This window comes from Nannospalax galili, unplaced genomic scaffold (assembly GCF_000622305.1).
Source record: "Nannospalax galili isolate Female #2095 unplaced genomic scaffold, S.galili_v1.0 scaffold652, whole genome shotgun sequence".
Classification (NCBI taxonomy): Eukaryota; Metazoa; Chordata; class Mammalia; order Rodentia; family Spalacidae; genus Nannospalax; species Nannospalax galili.
The window spans coordinates 52,152-59,475 of NW_008332152.1; positions in this window are offsets into that span (position 1 = coordinate 52,152).

A 7,324-nucleotide genomic window follows, 5' to 3' on the forward strand; every position below is an offset into this window, starting at 1 on the left:
TTTATTATTTTTATTTTATGTGTATGCGTGTATTGCCTGCATGTAGGTAAGTGTACCCATGTCGTGCAATGCCGTAGGATCCCTGGACCTGGAGTTATGAACAGTTGTTAGCTGCCATGTGGGATTTGAACCAGGTTCTTCTGCAAGACTAGTCAGTGTTCTTAACCGCTGTGCTATCTGTCCAGCCCCAAAGCTGCGTTTTTCAGGGAAAATTCACACCTCCTAAGACATCCCCTTTGTGAAGGCACACCAGGAGGAGCTGCTTTTACCCTGCTTTTATCACCTCTGTTCTTATTTCTAAGCCTTTCCTCCCCAACTCCCACAAATTTGCCTCCACTGCCTAACCAGGAAGCAAACCCCTTTTTTTCTGTGGCACCCAACGGTGTAGAAGCCTGGGTCACGGGGCAATCTCTTAGGCTCTCCTAATTGTTTTCAGGAGTCCTGTCCATGCCTGCCTGAATTAAAATGGTTTTTCTCTTGTTGATGTCTCCTGCCACTTTAAATCATAGACCACCACACCATCTAGGAGAGTGGAGGGTAGCTGGGAGCCCTCTCCCCCACTAACAGGCCCTTAGAAACTGCTGGTGGCCCTACACAATATCCAAATTAACACCAGTTACTTTAACACCAGTCGGAGGCAGGGGAAAGCTTAAACCCCTCCCACTATGGCAACCAGGCCCTTGCAGGCTCTTCCTGATTTTCCTAAGACTGTCCCTCTCTCCCATTCTTCCCTACCCTTTCTGAAGATGGTTAGTTAGCATCCACTGTCTGGGGGATGTGCCTGGAAGACAGTGACCCTAGATCTGCTGAACTTGAGGCAGGACAGAAAGACAGGGAAAGGTCAGAAGACAGGAGAGGGGAAAGGAGCCCCTGACTGGCAGAAGCCAAAAGTCACTGGTGTGACTGGCAGAAGCCTCTCTCCAGCAAAGTCAAGAATTCCAGCATAACACACCATGAAGGCTGTCTTCGCAGAGACAGTATTCCTTTAATATGGAGGTATTTTCAAATAAGAATGCTAAAATAGCAGTGAGTCATGTTTAAGACTTAATCTGCATGGTTTTACCCTTCTCCCAGATGTAAACCTGATTTTCTTCTGGGAATCTCACAAACATGACTAATAAACTTTAAAGTGTGAAAGTATCTTAACTTGCTGTGTAACCTTGTGACCTAGAGTTTCACCCTATCAACTGCAACCCTAAGCATTGCACCCCAGGAACCCCCTTAGAATCTCGCTTAGATTCCTTAGCAACCCTTTGAGATGTAACTTCAGAAGTCTCTAGAATTGTATATATGGTGGTTGTAAAGATAGCTAAGCTTGACTCTGAGAAGCCGGAACCCACACTTGAGTGCTCTATTACAGAGGTACTGGCTCTCCCCCAGTACCTGTGCTTAAAACTGTTAAAATTCTCTCTCTCTCTCTCTCTCTCTCTTGCTCTTGCTCTTGCTCTCTCTTGCTCTCTCTCTCTCTCTCTCTCTCTCTCTCTCTCTCTCTCTCTCTCTCTCTCTCCACCCACCCCCTTTTTGAGATAGGGTCTCATATAGCCCAGGCTGGCTTTGAACTTTACATGTAGCCAAGGGTGACCTTGAACATCTGACCCTCCTGCCTATACCTTTCTAGTGCTGGGATTACAGGTGTGTACCACCTCAGCTGTTTTTATATGAAGTGCTGGGGATTAAACCCAAGGCTTTATACATGCTAGCAAGCCCTCTACCCAAGCCACATCCTGCCCTTAAAAAAAATATCTCTTCTTAATAACCTTCAACTTCAGGCGTGGTGGCTCATGCCTTTAGTCCCAGCACTCGGGAGGCACAGGCAGGCAGATCTCTGTGAGTTCAAAGCCAGCCTGGTCTACATAGTGAGTTCCAGGCCAGAAAGACCAAAAATAAATAAATAAACAAACAAACTTCAACTGTGCTTTGTACTGCCTCATCCTGAAAGTTGTCAATAGTGAGGTCAAGGTTCCTGGCTTCACTGGCTGGAAGTTTCTGGAAAAGAACTCATGGGGCTGTCAAGATGGCTCAGCGCTTGTTGCCAAGCCTGGTGGCCACAGGGTGGGGAAGAACTGATTCCTGAAAATTGTCTCTGACCTCCAGCTGCGGGCTGTGGCATACATACTGCCCTACGTACACACAATAAACAAATTAATAAATTAAGAAATATTTTTTAAGCCAGCTCAGGCTGCTTCAGGCCGCAGCACGGAGCTATGTAACTCCTGTGCTCCACTGGCAAACTGAGACAGCCCTCCTCAGTGTCATCCAGTCTGGGGAGACTGCCCCAGTGTGCACTAGACCCCCATTTCCACCTCACTGTTTCCAAGCGGCCCCCAGAAGCGCCTCTCTCTTGCACACAGGTCAACACAGTGTGCAACACCCAGAGTGCACAGAGTCCCTTCTGTGTTGACTCCATTGAGTGCTTCAGACGTGACCCCAATGCCTACTTGCACATCAGTTAGCCTGTGAGCTTCTACCCACTCATCCCTCTTGAGGTAGGGGCTCACTCAACTTCTGTTTCCCCTTCAACATAACTATCCAGGGTTCTCTGGGGAAACAGAACCAGAAGGAGATGCCTAAGAGGTTTATTATGCAGAACCAGCTCACAGTTTGAGGAATAGAAGTCCCGTGGTCCAGCCTCTGCAAGCTGGAGAAGGGGAGAGCTTGCATCATGGATCAAAGACTTGGGGTCAGAGGACCCGTAATGCAGACTCCTGTCCACACCTGGGGGATGGAGAACCAGGCAGCCCAGGGTTGAAACGTCCCCGACCTTCGGTTTTTCTACTCAGAACCTGGACAAACTGGATGACCACGAGGGGAGAATCTGCTCTTCTCATTTCTGATGCTGAGCATTTCCCACTTCCAGTAACACCGCTCACACACTTAGCCAGAAACAGCTGTCAGCCCGCCATCTGGGCATCCTGTGGCCCAGCCACCTTATTCTGTGAAGTTAATCATCTAAGTTTATTCACGTCAGCTTGACACCCAAGCTGAATGGTCTCCCTAAATCCATACTGAATCCCCCAAATAATCCACCTGTTTCTTTTTTTAGACAGAGTTTCTCACAGGCCTGGAATTCACTGTGGATTAGGCTGCCTGGCCAGCAATCCTCAAGGACCCATCCGTCTCTGCTGCCCCAGCACTAGAATTACAAGTGTGCAACACCAGCCTGGCTTTTTTTTAATGTCATTCTGGGAATTGAACTTGGATCATCATGCTTGCAAAGAAAGCACTTAGCCAAATGAACCATCTCCCCAGTCAGCACATAAAGTCAGTATATCTTGTAGCACATTGTAATGGAATAAATAAGGAAAGAAAATAGATATAGATAGATGATAGATAGATAGATAGATGATAGATAGATGATAGATAGATAGATGATAGATAGATAGATGATAGATGATAGATAGGTGATAGATGATAGATAGATAGATGATAGATGATAGATAGGTGATAGATGATAGATAGATAGATGATAGATAGATAGATAAATAGATGATAGATAGATGATAGATACATATAGATAGAGATAGATAGATAGATAGATGATAGGTAGATAGATGATAGATGATAGATAGATAGATAGATAGATGACGATAGATAGATAGATAGATAGATAGATAGATAGACAGATAGATGAATGATAGATGATAGATGGTAGATAGGTATCCACACACATAACATGTTTATATACACTAACGATGCATTCAAGATAAAATAGAGAATAAATACTCATGACAACACAGGACCCCTTTTCTGTTCTGTGGACATAGCTGGTATTAATAATTACTTCTTCCACTACCCTGCCTTCACCAGGAACCTGAGCTGGCTATGGCTCTTTACCAGGTGGAGTGACACACTCTTTCATTCCTGAACGATCTGGGTTCTTGGTCATACATCTAGATTGGGTTGTTAAAGTTTTCTATCAACCTTAATCACAAGCATGAGAAAAGGAAGGCCTGCCCTACACAGTGCCCTGTGTTCCAGAGCAGACTCCTTACCTGCCTGGTGCAGCAGTATATCCTCTCGCCTCGGTGGCCCAGATGATCCATCCCCACCAGCACCTGTCTACCCAAGATGGCCAGGTGGCCATCTTCAATATAGTTGAACAGAAGCTTTGGGTCTCCTGGCGGGAGCATCTGCCTGTGGAATGACATCCTCTGGTTCAGCACAGCGCAAAGCTGCAGGAACAAGAAGCAAAGATTTTGTGAGTGGGTCTCTGGGCGTAATCATGGCCAATGCCCCTCCCATCTCCACTCCTTGATTCCTGGACCCATGAGTCGGCTATGAGAGAAACAGCACAGTGTGCTGGGCCCTGCAAGGCACAGACACCTGGCAGGGGCTGTAACTGCATCTTCAGAAGGCTGAGCCTCTGTTCTGTCCTGCCAGCTTCCTCAGATGGCTGGAATGTGGTATAGCCAGCGAATTCGATTCACCAGACGTGCTGTGAGTCCCGGAGGGCAGTTGATCTGCAACCCGAGTGACTGCCCTGGTGGGGACAGAGCACAGCCCCTAACCTGGAGGAAGTGCTCCGGTGTAATGAACCTGACACCAGGCCACTGGCCAGGCTCCCGGGGACTGGTGCCATATCGGGGACTCTGCTCCTGGCAGATTGGGTACTCGGGGCTGGCTGTAGCTAGTCCAGCCTTGAGGAATGGAAGTTCATGTTACTGAGCCCGGGAACATGTCACCATGGCCACTTTGTTCTTGAGGCCATTGGGTGATGACACAGGTGGCTGGGGGAAGGGGCTGGCTGGTGTCCACAGAATGGGTCACCGTAACGTACTTGGTCATGAAAACCTTCCTCGGTTGATGAAGCCCGTGGAGTTGTTGTCTGTTCAAAGAAGTCTAGTCAGTACTTCCCCAGGTTTCCTTGTTGGCCAACTGAAGTGCCTCCCCACGCAGCCAAACCAGGGCCAGAGGCCACGGAGCAGTGTGAAGTCGGTGCTGACCTCTTCTTTCCCTCCTCCCTCCTTCCCTCTCCTCTTCCTCCTCCTCCTTCCTCTTGTGTGTCTGTGTGTGTACTATGCATGTGTGTATGTATGCATGCTCGCATGTGTGTAATGCATGTGTGTGTGTATGTGAAAGCGCAAGGTCAATGTCAAGAATCTTCCTTGGATGCTCCTCTACCTTGTTCACTGCGGCAGGGGCTCTCGGTCCCAGAGCTCACCTGTCCTGCTAGTCTCCATAACCAACAAACTTCTGCATCTCCACCATCCAAGACTGAAATTCTAGAAAAGCGCTACTGCCCCAATCCAGCATCTACATGGTCCTTAGAATCCAAACTCTAGTCCTCTTGTTTACATGGCAAGTGCTTAAACCAGGAGCTATCTCCCTAGTCTCTGTCAGAGCCATTCCTAAGAGAAGCAGAGACACCACTCAATTCTGCCCAGTGACGGCTGTCACTCCTTCCTCCTCCTCCTCTTCTTCCTCCCCCTCCTCCTCCTCCTCCTGCTCTTCCTCCTCCTCTTTCTCTTCCCCAACTTTACTCTTCATGGGTCAGACAACAGCTAGTTCATGATGGACAGCTCCGGTCACATGGTGACCTGGTCCATGGTCAGGTGTTCAGTTTCCACTGAGACCCAGCAACAGGCCAACATTTCTCTCTCTCTCTCTCTCTCTCTCTCTCTCTCTCTCTCTCTCTCTCGTTGTCATCCAGGTAACATGGCAGGGATCTACTCCAGATTCTGAGGGCATTGCTGTGGTTCACCCAGAGGACCTGACAAAGGCTCCACACAGCACCCCTGTCTGCTGCTGACGCCTCAGGCACCATAGGATCTGTGGGGTGAGCATCCGGGCCTGTTGCAGAGACTCCTACTTTAATTCTACTTGAAACTAGCAGCTTTGGGGGGTATCTCTATAAGTGAGGCAGAGTAACACACTAAAACGACAAACTTATTACTTCCAGAATCCAGAGAGGCCCACTGGGCATTGCACCTGTCTTTTGGTCAAATGGGGCCAGATGCAACTTGTCCTTTGCTCTAGAAAGGGTCTCTCAGCACATCCCACACCACTGAACCCCCAGACATGTCACTGAGGTCGTAGCTATGGAAGCTCTTTTCGACGTATTCCCCAGGCTCTAACATACCAACAAATCTAGTTGCTGCACCTCTCTCACAAGATGTACCCACCGCAGCGCACCAGGAGACAGACGGTCCTCCACTGGGAACAGTCCGTGGCAGAAGCGTGATAAGAACCTGTTCTAGATTGCTTTTGGTCACTGTGATAAAACATTGATCCAAAACAACTCGGGGGAGGAAAAGGTTTATTTGGCTGACAGCACAGCCCATCACTAAGGGAAGCCGGGCAAGAGCGCAAGGCAGGAAGTGGGGACCTGGGACACCCCTGCTTAGTGGTTGGCCTTCTGGCTCATGTTACAGCCCAGGCCCATCTGCCATCTCCCTCATCAATCATGACTTGGCCACAGACCAATCTGCTCTAGGCAATCCTTCCACTGACATCCCCTCTTCCCAGGTCGGACAAGGTTGTGCCAAGTTAACACTGCAAACCCAGACAATCCTAAGGGCATTAGGGAGCCACTGACTCCAACCAGCCCCGAAGTTAAACCTGCTTTCCCTGTGTTTTCAGAAGTAGGCACCCAGAAAGTAGTGGAGACACAACAAAAACAAACCCTATTACTATATATGAAGGAAACCAAGAGGCAGACGATGTGGGTCCATGACAGAGTGCTTGCCCAGCATGTATGAGGCCCTGTGTTTGATCCCCAGCAGCACAAGAAAAATAACCAGGAGTTCTGTTCCTACCCATGTGGTAGGCTAGCTATCCTGAAATAATATTCACACTACAAAAATAGCCTGCAAAGCTAGATAATATTTAATATAATTAATATAATATAATATAATAATGTAGATATAGTGGATGTCCTTAGATTTCTAAAGCACAGTGAATTCCAAGCAGAATCAAAAGCAGGATCCATGGTCACAGGAAATTGCAGCATCCTGAAAATAAAGACCTAAAAGTCCCTGAAAGGAGACTTTACCTCTAAGTATAGCAACATGAGGTTTCCTCGGGGGAGTTAAAATTACAGCTGACTTTGCAAGAGCCTTGAGAAGGCCTCATGCATGAAAGTAAAGTGTGGGAACGTATGAAGGGAAAGGGGTCTAGGTGAACCTGGAATCGTCAGACCCTCTCTGTCTGATAGGATGGAGTTCAGGTCAGAAGGTGCCAGTAGGTAATAGACAGGGCCCAAGACTCAGCAAGGTGGGAAGTTAGCTGAGACCCTAACACAGCAAGTCAGGACCCCCAAGGTCACACCCTCAGGAAGAGGGTGATGATGAAAACATCAGCATTTACCTCTACTGTAGACTTAGCG